This window comes from Capricornis sumatraensis, unplaced genomic scaffold, assembly GCF_032405125.1.
Source record: "Capricornis sumatraensis isolate serow.1 unplaced genomic scaffold, serow.2 scaffold10, whole genome shotgun sequence".
NCBI lineage: Eukaryota > Metazoa > Chordata > Mammalia > Artiodactyla > Bovidae > Capricornis > Capricornis sumatraensis.
The window spans coordinates 447,826-460,247 of NW_027184621.1; the positions used below are offsets into that span (position 1 = coordinate 447,826).

The following is a 12,422-nucleotide window of genomic DNA, read 5'->3' on the forward strand; positions in this document are numbered from 1 at the left end:
CTGGAAGTAGTAGGAGTTTAATAGACTGTGATAGTATTGAGTAAAGATTGGTTTGAAACTGCTAGTCCAGGTTCACTTCTTCAGGAAATAATTAGGGATTCCAGAGAAGAATACTTAAGTCTGAACTATAGATGATGGAGCCTTCTATATACCTGGATTGGATAAAGATAATTTAAAATATCAGACTATAAAGGATCAAAGGAAAAGGAAAGCTGGTGGAGTTGTGTTTCTTTCTGAGACTGGCTCAGTTAATTTTAAAGGAAATGAGACACAATAACCTGGAGGGGAGTTGTAAATCATTTGTTTGGAAAATAATAGTCATCAACATCCAGCTATTGACTCCTCAAAATTTATGTTGGAACCATGGACAAGGAGTTAGGGTCCAGCAGAGATTCTTAAACATATAGTTTAACTCCCATTGCTTATTGAAGCCTAAACTGAAATACAAAAAATGAATGTGGCATACTCATGCCAACAAATTAGAAAATAGTACAACAAGATGAAGGAGACAATATTTTGCTTCACTTTTCAAATAGTCCAGTATTTTAAAGAATATCTTCTGTTTATATAATTATTAATTTTTGAAAATATGAAAATGACTCTTATAGACATATGAGTCACGGTTTCTATTTTCCATAGACATAACTGAAAATAGGGAAAATGCTTTCAAGTTGTTCCGGAATATAGATTATAGTTTTGAGTCATGCATTAAACAGTTTTTATATTTTAAAATGCAAATTAATTTCTAGGTATTTTTCACATATTCCTTCTCTTTCAAATGGCCTAGACTGAGTGCATTTTCAAGATTAAAATTTTTAAATAATTTTCAATTTGCCTGAAATAGTCAACTATTGGTAAGGCAAAAGAATCTGCATTTTAAAAGCTTTTGCTTATTTTCTTGATAATCCATAATCATTTCATTGATTTTTCCACTTTTAGTCTGCGAATGCACTTACCAAAATGGCATTTACATTGTCTTTTTCAAATATGATTTAACCTGCTATCTGATAAAGAATCTCAGAGGTAGGATTTTAGACAAATTGTAAGGGAAAAAAACGCTGAGAAAATATAAGTTAATTGATTAATTCATGCAGTAAGTCAAATATTAAATAAAGAATAATTTGTGATTGAATATATAACTTACATGGTTTCCCACAAAATCAAAAGAATATAATTTAAGGGAGAAGTTAGAATAGAGCCCTGCATTCTTTTAAATTATTGGGAATTATTTTAAAAGCCTAAAATATAATTTTTAGTTGAATGAGATGGCTTATTTGACCACTGCAAATATCCTCTCTTCACTCTTCAGTTGTTACATATTTAAATGTCATTTTGTGGCCATTGATGATGACTCTCATACACTAGATAGTTTTGCAGTTTTTTCTCTTCCAAACCCTACTTTATGTACACAGATTTGAATGTCAATTTCACTGAAAATGAAAAATAAGAAGAGGAGCATTACAGATTTGAAAATAAATTGTGAATATATTGGTTCTGAAGTTTGGAGTAAATGAAATAAAATATTTTAAATACTAAGGTCTTGTGTTTTATATAGTTGAAGTAGAGAATTTTGGTGTGACTTAGTGGAATGATTAATTCTCAGTAGTTCTCCCTAGTCTATGCTTCTTGAACTTCTGCCAGTAGAAAGGTATTGGTTTGTTCAAAGGTGTAATAGTTATGAGCATATTATTAGAGCTGGTCTTACATTACTTTACAGCAGGGACTAAGAGGAGGAGGAGGTAATAGGAATGGAAGAGGGAAAACCCAGCCTGAGATACAGGAACTGAGACACCAGCCTGAGATACATGTGATACAGGAACAGAATGAAGGGAACATTTTCAGGATGACTGATTATTAGGAAGAGTTGAACAGCTTGAGTACATCGATTAGAAAGAAGCCAATTTATGCAAGTGAGTAAGACACTGTATGAGACTAAAATTCAAGTGAAACATACTGTTAACCTCAAATGCCTTACTGAATGTAGAAAATAAATATTTTTAAAGTTTGAGATGATACCTTTTGAAAAAATAGAGGTAATTATACTTTATTTGTTATCTTTTTGTTTGACTATAAAATATAATATTCTATCTGTAAATTAAGCACATTTGTAAATTAATCATATTTGTAAATTAGGTACGGCAGATATATAGCTGATTTTGGCCATGTATATAAACCCCATGATTCCAAATTGGTTAATTTTTTCTACTTATCACATTTTCACCTAGGATAGATGGAAGAAAATTTCTCACATATAACATTATCCACAGATAAGTGCTTTTTTATTTTCTCTCAAATTTTCATTTCTCTGTCTATTTTCTCAATAACAAATAGAATAGGAAAGGGATGACTGATTTTTTTCTACAGTACCATTTCTTGAATTCTACCAGGGCATATTATCCAGTTATGTTTGATAATACATGCTAACAGAATGGTTGCATAAATATGCTGCATTCTACAGTGTTAGTTTTTAAATCAGATATCAAAGTTGTTTATCAGGAATTAATATTTTTCAGAAAGGGACAAAAAGAATGCAAGGAAAACCTTTCAAAATCAAAATCAAAATCTTTTTCTTCACGTTTTGAATGCTTTCCATTTTAAAATGCCCATGACAAGGAATAATATGCATCATTGTATTTACATATTTATAAAGATTGATAACTATTTAATTTCAGGTGGCTACAAACTGCTCTGAGTCATGGAAAATAGGAATAATTTCACAGAGTTTATTCTCTTAGGACTTTCTCAGAAAAGGGAAATTGAAATTCTGTTTTTTATGGTTCTTACTTTGTTACATTGCAATTCTTATTGGAAACCTACTTGTAATGATTTCTATCGCCTCTAGTCAACTTATGAAGCAGCCCATGTATTTCTCTGACCTTTGTTACACCTCCACTGTGACCCCCAAGTTGATCGCTGACTTGCTGGCAGCAAAGAAGACCATTTCCTACCATGGTTGCATGACACAGCTCTTCGTCATGCACTTCTTTGGGGGGATCGAGGTCTTCATCCTCACGGGGATGGCCTATGATCGCTATGTGGCCATCTGCAAGCCTCTGCGCTGCAGTCTGATCATGACCAGACAGAAGTGTGTTGCCATGATTGCTGCTTCCTGCGCTGGGGGTTCCTGTGTTCCTTCGGTCAGTTTCTCCTGGCCATCTTTCTACCATACTGTGGCCTCAACGAAATAGATCATTACTTCTGTGATGGGTATCCATTGCTGAAACCGGCCTGCACTGACACCACCAGAATCGTTCTCCTTGTCATCGCCAATTCGGGCCTCATGGGCCGGGTGACTTTTGTGGTCTTGTTGATATCCTACTCTATCCTACTCCACTTGCAGTTCCCACATCACTGTGGTAGTCCTCTCCTTTGCTCCTTTATTCTACATTTACTTTCGACCAGCAACTACTTTACCAGAAGACAAAGTGTTCCCTCTTTTATGTACTATCATTGCTCCCATGCTCAATCCTCTAATCTACACAGTGAGAAACTTTGAGATGAAGAATTCCATAAAGAAACTCTAGTGCCATATCGCAGTAAGAAAGGAAATGAACTAAAAGATACCTTTGATTTTCACCACTGAATTTGTTGAATATAGTAATTTTCTACACTGAAGACTTTAAAATGTATAATTCTTCCTTATATGCTTTTTTGTTTCATTTTGTTTTAGCAATATATAGATTTAATTATGAGCAAAAGCTTACAACTCCCCGGATTTATCCATACTCTCTGCTGTGCTCTTTACTAGTTTTCTTGTTTTCTTATTTATATCTTCTCTTCCCCTCTGATCTTTTGGCTGTATAGTCAATTTAGATATTTTGCAGTAGACTATCAAAGGCATCATGTAATACAAATAAACACTGAGAACCCATAGAGCCCATTCTTGTATGTGACTTTATTCTATAAAGCCAATTCCAGGTAGCAATGATTTAGAAGATAATTCCAACATTTTACTTGCATCATTTAAAGAATATCCTAAAAGACCAAATTTTGGACCTGCAATTTCTTAAAAATATAGCTTTCTACTCTGATAATTGTGTAGCCAGCAGCCATCTGGAGCTTCTCATATGTCCAACACCAGTACTCTAATCTAAGCCTCACATCAATCTCTTTTCTTTTGTTCAAAGGAACTGTCTCTCCCAACTTTGTCCATGTAAACGTGAACTGCAACTCTGGCTAATTCTAGCACCTGATAGTGTATATTTGTTATGGGCATGTGTTGTGGACCCAGAATTGCTTACTAACTGTGAAAACTGGGACATATGCTCAACAAACAGATGCTCAACAAACCATCCACCAAGTGATAATAACAGTCCAACACACAGTCTTGTGAGGATATGTGCAGGACTGAAACACTGCTTGGTCACACAGTAAATGCTCAATACATATTTGCTATTTTATTGCCCAGTCTCCTGTTATGCATCAGAAATGTAACCATTCTGATAATAACTTTCCTTTGGAGAAGCGAGGGTGTGAGAATGGGACTCATATTAATGTCATGTTCCAGCTAGGTTTCCCTGGTGGCTCAGACACTAAAGAATCCACTTGCAATGTGGAAGATCTGGGTTTAATCCCTGGGTTGGAAAGATCCCTTGGAGGAACTCATGACAATCTGTTCCAATATTCTTGCCTGGAGAATCCCCATGGAGAGAGGTACCCGGCAGGCTACAGTCTAGGGGGTCACAAAGAGTAGGACATGACTGAGTGACTAAGCACAGCACGGTGTGCAATGCACCTATTACTGGTGAAATTATTATTATTTTTTTCTTAGAATGGGCAAGTAGAGAATACCACTTAAAATCAATGATCACATCTTTGTCACTGTTCAAGTTAATAGCAGTTTTTCCAGTAGGAACTGAAAGTCATTCTGGAGCACTTTTGCCCAATGTCAGCAATAACTAGAAGCAAGATCAGGCCTCTAGATAAATGATTAGGAATGGGTAGAATCTGAAAAGTCTTTAAAAAAACTTCATAGATATGATGTACTTGCATGAGAATTTGTTTTCAAGTTGTAGAGAAAGCCAGGTTAGATAAAAATGAGTTGTCAATGTTGAGGATTCTTAAAATGGGTTCATAATGTAAAAAAGAAAAAAATAGCATAATTCTATGACTCAGTTGAAAATGCCCAACAAATAAACCTAAAAACATTATGTGCTAGAGATTCTTATAGATAATCCTAACATATTTGCATGTTGTTCTTTTCAGTCTAGTTCTTAACAGCTATCGAAAACTCCTGGATAGGGCATGCACAGTATACACGTCAGAGAACACAACAGAGCAGGAAAGTGAAAGATCACTTTCTGGTGTGAAATAAGCAGGGTCTTTAATAAGAAGATCAGCCAACCCTCAAAGTTTCCTTCTGCTTCAGAAGCCCTATCCTCCAACCAATGAGACTTGTATTATATAAAAATAAAACTTCAAAAATTAACACAGATGTTTCTGTTTTATTTTTATTCTTGGAATAAAATTTGTGAATGTGGATTATTAAAATACCTGGAGTCTGCAGCAACATGGATGGACCAATACATTATCTTACTAAGTAAAGTAAGTCAGACAGATAAAAACAAATATATGCAATCACTTACATGTGTTTTTTTTTTTCTTTTTTAACATACATAAATGGACTTATTTACAAAACAGAAAAAGACTCACAGAAACAGAAAACAAACATAATTACCAAAACGAAAAGGGGAGGGGAGGGATAAATTGAGAGTTTGGGATTAACAGATACAAACTACCAAACATAAAATAGATAAACAACAATGATTATTGTATAGCACAGGAAACTATACTCAATAACTTGTAATAACCTATAATGAAAAGTAATCTTAGATGAAAAATATACATACATATGAACACACATATATATGAACTGAATCACATGACTATATACCCCAAACCAACACAACATTGTAAATAAACTATACTTTAATAAGATAAGTAAGCAAACACTTCATTGTCAATATCAATCATTAACCAGGGAATTATGATTTAACTCCTTTCCTTTTGCAATTTGATCTCCTCCCTTCTCAGCTTCTCAAGAGCATCAGCCATATTTTTCTCTTCAGTTGGATCATTAATAGCATATATAATATCAAGAAAGAGAACAGTGAGATTCTTTTTAATTTAGGGAGTGATCTTACTAGTTCTTGCATTCAGGTTATTATCTACCTTTCATAATTTTTGGCTAAGATATTTTACAACTCAAAATAGAGAAGTTGACTCACAAAATAATATCAATGTCAACAATGTCTGGCCATAGATATTCAAATTGTATCAGGTGAAATGTAATTAATGATAGCCCTTTGGATACTTGACTAGTTTTGCATCAATTTACAAATTCATTTTAGCAACCCTTACTGATGAAAATATGTGGTGAAGTGTTGCCTGAACTGATGGTAACATCTTACTGGTTTCTACATTAAATATTAATAATAAATTCAATAGAATCTTTGACATGTCCATTCATCATTTTCATAAAAATTCAATAATATTCTCTTTTAAAATGTATCCTTTGACAAATGGTAAACTTTAAAGAAACTATAGAAATAGATGAATTCACAGATACCCACCAGCTGTTTAAAAAATTTCAATGGTACATGAAAAGATCTTAGAAGCTTTCAGACAAACAATAAAGATTAAGTAAATTTTTTTAAAAGATGAATCCAGACATATGATTTCAACTTTTCAACAAATATAAATACTACATTTGCAGGTAAAAAATGGATGAGAAAATACAATTGTCTTATAGAATTATATAAAGTAAAATTGATAAAGGACAGAAATGGTATGGACTTAACAGAAGCAGAAGATATTAAGAAGAGGTGGCAAGAATACACAGAAGAATTGTACCAAAAAGATCTTCACGACCCAGATAATCATGATGATATGATCACTCATCTAGAGCCAGACATCTTGGAAAGTGAAGTCAAGTGGGCCTTAGAAAGCATCACTATGAACAAAGTTAGTGGAGGTGATGGAATTCCAGTAGAGCTGTTTCAAATCCTGAAAGATGATGCTGTGAAGGTGCTGCACTCAATATACCAGCAAGTTTGGAAAACTCAGCAGTGGCCACAAGACTGGAAAAGGTCAGTTTTCATTCCAATCCCAAAGAAAGGCATTGCCAAAGAATGCTCAAACTACCGCACAATTGCCCTCATCTCACATGCTAGTAAAGTAATGCTCAACATTCTCCAAGCCAGGCTTCAGCAATACATGAACCGTGAACTTCCAGATGTTCAAGCTGGTTTTAGAAAAGGCAGAGGAATAAGAGATCAAATTGCCAACACCCGCTGGATCATGGAAAAAGCAAGAGAGTTCCAGAAAAACATCTATTTCTGCTTTATTGACTATGCCAAAGCCTTTGACTGTGTGGATCACAATAAACTGTGGAAAATTCTGAAAGAGATGGGAATGCCAGACCACCTGACCTGCCTCTTGAGAAATCTGTATGCAGGTCAGGAAGCAACAGTTAGAACTGGACATGGAACAAGAGACTGGTTCCAAATAGGAAAAGGAGTACATCAAGGCTGTATATTGTCACCTTGCTTATTTAACTTCTATGCATCATGAGAAACGCTGGACTGGAAGAAACACAAGCTGGAATCAAGATTGTGGAGAAGAATATCAGTAACCTCAGATGTGCAGATGACACCACGCTTATGGCAGAAAGTGAAGAGGAGCTAAAAAGCCTCTTGATGAAAGTGAAAGAGGAGAGTGAGAAAGTTGGCTTAAAGCTCAACATTCAGAAAACGAAGATCATGGCATCTGGTCCCATCACTTCATGGGAAATAGATGGGGAAACAGTGGAAACAGTGTCAGACTTTATTTTGGGAGGCTCCAAAGTCACTGCAGATGGTGATTGCAGCCATGAAATTAAAAGACACTTACTCCTTGGAAGAAAAGTTATGGCCAACCTAGATAGTATATTCAAAAGCAGAGACATTACTTTGCCAACTAAGGTCCATCTAGTCAAAGCTATGGTTTTTCCTGTGGTCATGTATGGATGTGAGAGTTGGACTGTGAAGAAGACTGAGAGCCAAAGAATTGATGCTTTTGAACTGTTGGAGAGTCCCTTGGACTGGTAGGAGATCCATCCAGTCCATTCTGAAGGAGATCAGCCCTGGGATTTCTTTGGGAGGAATGGTGCTAAAGCTGAAACTTCAGTACTTTGGCCACCTCATGAGAAGAGTTGACTCATTGGAAAAGACTCTGATGCTGGGAGGGATTGGGGGCAGGAGGAGAAGGGGACGACCGAGGATGAGATGGCTGGATGGTATCACGGACTCGATGGACGTGAGTCTGAGTGAACTCCGGGAGATGGTGATGAACAGGGAGGCCTGGTGTGCTGCAATTCATGGGGTCGCAAAGAGTTGGACACGACTGAGTGACTAAACTGAACTGAACTGAAAGGAAAATTCAAGAGGCAACTAAGGAATAAATATCTGTATAACATAAGAATGTCCAAGATTTACACTTGACTAAAAATTCTATAGATTAAAAAGAATTGACCCACAACTTCCTATTTGTTCATTTAAAATATACTATTTGTAATTATAAATTTGCTTATTTTCTTGTTTATTTCATTTGTCTGTCTCTTTCCTTAGTCTCCAGCCTCGTTGAGGACAAAGGCTGTTTTGTTCACTACTAAATACATTCTCTAGGGCTTCCCTGGTGGCTCTATGGTAAAGAACCCACCTGCCAATGCAGGAGATGTGAGTTTGATCCCAGGGTCAAGAATTTCCCCTGGAGAAGGAAATGGAAACCCACTCCAATATTCTTATTGGGAAATTCCATGCACAGAGGAGTCTGGCAGGCTACATTCTGTGGATTTGCAAAAGAGTGGGACATAACTTAGTGACTAAACAACAGCAAATGCATTCTCCATAGTAAGTTTTGTCCAAGTCAGACCTTTTAGAATTAGGAGATAGTAAATATTTTTATATGAATAAATTTGAGACAATTTTATTTTTGTTATAGTTATTTTTAAAATATATTTTCTGCAAATATATGGAACATATTCTGCAAAATATGGAAAATTGAATCAGAAAAAAAGAATATCCTTTTACAAAGGAGTTTGCCTTACAAAGATAAATTGGGAAATTGTCTGCACATCTGCAAGAGAAGCCCATGGGGGCATGTGAGCTTCCTGAAAAAAGAAAAGCATAGGGGTAAATATAGGAGTCTTTTCCAGGCATCAGCCATAAATTATAATGCCCTAACAAGCTTTTTTTTTTCTCCCCAGGAAAAATTAAGTCTTAAATCCTGAGTCTACTCTCTGAACTTTTAATTCTATCTGTAGGGTTATTAGTATTTCCCATGGTAGCTCACTTCAGCCTTCCTCAGCTAACTGATTCTGCCCTGTCCTGACAAATGAGCATTATATACTCCATGTCCATAGTCATTATATACTCAATTTCCTCATAGTTTCCATGTCCCATGTCTGATCTCAGTGCTTTGCATGTTGATACAATAGGGAAATATAATTAAGAACTTTGGCATGTTTATTTATTAGGTAGAAATTGAGAAATTGAAGCTATGATTTACATCTTTGGCAAAGTATACTGATGGGAAATTTCTGTATCGTCAGAGATATTGAGACCTTTTCTATGTTACACATTTTGTCAGAATTCTCCTTAAATGCCAATTTAACATCAAGCAGAATATATCATGTATATATGTATATATATATGTCACTTTTCTATAGAGACAAAGGTAAAATATCAGAGAGACACATATTTATTTTTTGTGGAAAAAATAAATGGAAAAAATGCATGCCCCAAAAAAATCTCAAAATTAGTTCAATTTACCAAGCATATCTGTAGCAGTGGAACTCACAAGTTCTCTTGTAAGATTTTATGCAATTAAAGATGGATTACTTCATGGAAATTATAATTTTTAAAATTCTGACATTATATTAGGTGTGAAGCTACATCTTATAAGAAATCTCTCTGATGAGTCAACAGCTGTTAAGTTAAATCCACTTCCTAATTATAATAGTGATTTTCCTTAAAATGAATATTTGAATCAGTCTGATTGTATTTATGATAGAAGCCTTCTAACTAACATTTGATAAATTCCAGAAACTTTAAAATGCTATTTTTACTATTTGGGAAAACCTGGCTGCAAGTATCATGAGTTGTGATTTTCACATGAGCCCTTAAAATTATCAGTGCCATGTCTCTCAGCAGCTATACAAATATTACTAGATTTACTTGTCTTTTCATATTTCACAAATTTAATCATATTACTAGCCCTTTGGATTCCACTATAGAAAAAAAGTTTAATATGAAGAAGAATGCACTGGCCCATCAGATAAGTGGACCGTATTTCAGTGAAGGAACTGAAGATATATTAAAAAAATTAAAATCAAAACACCAGTATGCTTCTAAGATTATGCAGAAGCAAAAATGTATGATTAAATTTTCAAACAAGGTATTTGAATGGATAGTATTCAAGTGGTAGGTTTCTTTTTCCTAAGTTTAGTTGAGATGAAGAAAAATTATCAAAGGGGAACATAAACAACTGTCTAATTGGATAAGGTTAATTAATTCAAAAGAAAGAAAACAAAAGTATTAACTGGCTGAAATAAGCAGTACATTTACCTTCAGAAATGTGGAAAGTCAGCTCAACCCAGACCAAAGAGAAAGATTTGGCTAAATGATAGGATGTTTCCTCAAAGTGAGCAACCCCAGCCTTCTAAGAAAGAGCAGATTGTTTATGGCAGGGAAACTCTGCTATGTCTTATCCATATTTATCGCATGTTACAATATTGCACATTGTAAATAAGTTATTCAAAATAATACAATACAGCCATTGATATGATAAATATAAATATATTCAATGACAATGAATGTTTACTAAATGTTTTATCTTAATATGTACCAGTTTCTGTCCTAAGCTGTTATATAAGTGAACTCATCATATCTTTACAGCAGATCTCAGAGTTAATTACAGTATTATTCATTTTATAGATGAAGAAGCTGAGGTTATATATTTTATCTGTGATTATGCTCCAAGTGAATTTTGGAGCCAGTATCTCATTCCATGTAGGTCCAGAACTCATAACCTTAATTGCAAGAATCTACTACCTCTGGTCCCATCACTTCGTGGGAAATAGATGGGGAAACAGTGTCAGACTTTATTTTTGGGGGCTCCAAAATCACTGCAGATGGTGCCTGCAGCCATGAAATTAAAAGACACTTACTGCTTGGAAGAAAAGTTATCGCCAACCTAGATACCATATTCAAAAGCAGAGACATTACTTTGCCGACTAAGGTCTGTCTAGTCAAGGCTATGGTTTTCCCTGTGGTCATGTATGGATGTGAGAATTGGACTGTGAAGAAGGCAGAGTGCCGAAGAATTGATTTCTTTTGAACTGAGGTGTTGGAGAAGACTCTTGAGAGTCCCTTGGACTGGTAGGAGATCCAACCAGTCCATTCTGAAGGAGATCAGCCCTGGGATTTCTTTGGAAGAAATGATGCTAAAGCTGAAACTCGAGTGCTTTGGCCACCTCATGTGAAGAGTTGACTCATTGGAAAAGACTTTGATGCTGGGAGGGATTGGGGGCAGGAGGAGAAGGGGATGACAGAGGATGAGATGGCTGGATGGCATCACTGATTCGATGGACATGAATCTGAGTGAACTCCGGGAGTTGGTGATGGACAGGGAGGCCTGGCGTGCTGCGATTCATGGGGTCGCAAAGAGTGGGACATGACTGAGCGACTGAACTGAACTGAACTGAACTACCACTCAAATAGTGTGAGGACCTCCTAAATTTATAACAATATGGGGGTTCCAAAAGGAAGGAGGGGAAACTAACATCTTCTTGAGCATCAAGCTCTGGATATGTAAGCTTATTTACACTCCACAGTAATCCTGTAAATTAGGCACCACATGCTTATTTTAAGCAAAAAGGAAAAAATATTTAAGGAGGTGAAGACTCTTGCATTTGAGTATCAGAGTTGTGTTATCTCTGAAGTTTCTGATATTAATATTAATAATATTTCCTATCTTGTTCGGGGAAGGACAGTACAAGATCCAATTCCTGAGATGGTTACTTACATTTTCTCTGAGGCCTTGATCTTATAGTTAGTAATTATGTGTGTGTTATTTGCTCAGTTGTATCTGACTCTTTGTGACCCCATGGCCTGTAGCCAACCAGGCTTCTCTGTCCATGGAATTCTACAGGCAAAAATATTTATTGAACTGTGTGCTGCTGCTGCTGCTGTGTCACTTCAGTCATGTCCTACCCTGTGTGACCCCATAGACGGCAGCTCACTAGGCTCCCCCATCCCTGGGATGCTCCAGGCAAGAAAACTGGAGTGGTTTGCCATTGCCTTCTCTGATTGAAGTGTGTATCCATTCCCTTCTCCAGAAGATCTTCCCAACCCAGGGATTGAATCCTGGTCTCCTTCATGGCA

At 35.8% G+C, this 12,422-nt stretch overlaps 1 pseudogene; it reads left to right on the forward strand.

Annotated features, from left to right (window-relative positions):
• The first annotated feature begins 2,695 nt into the window (after nucleotides 1–2,695).
• On the forward strand, nucleotides 2,696–3,524 carry LOC138072359 (olfactory receptor 4P4-like; annotated as a pseudogene).
• The last annotated feature ends 8,898 nt before the right edge of the window (nucleotides 3,525–12,422 follow it).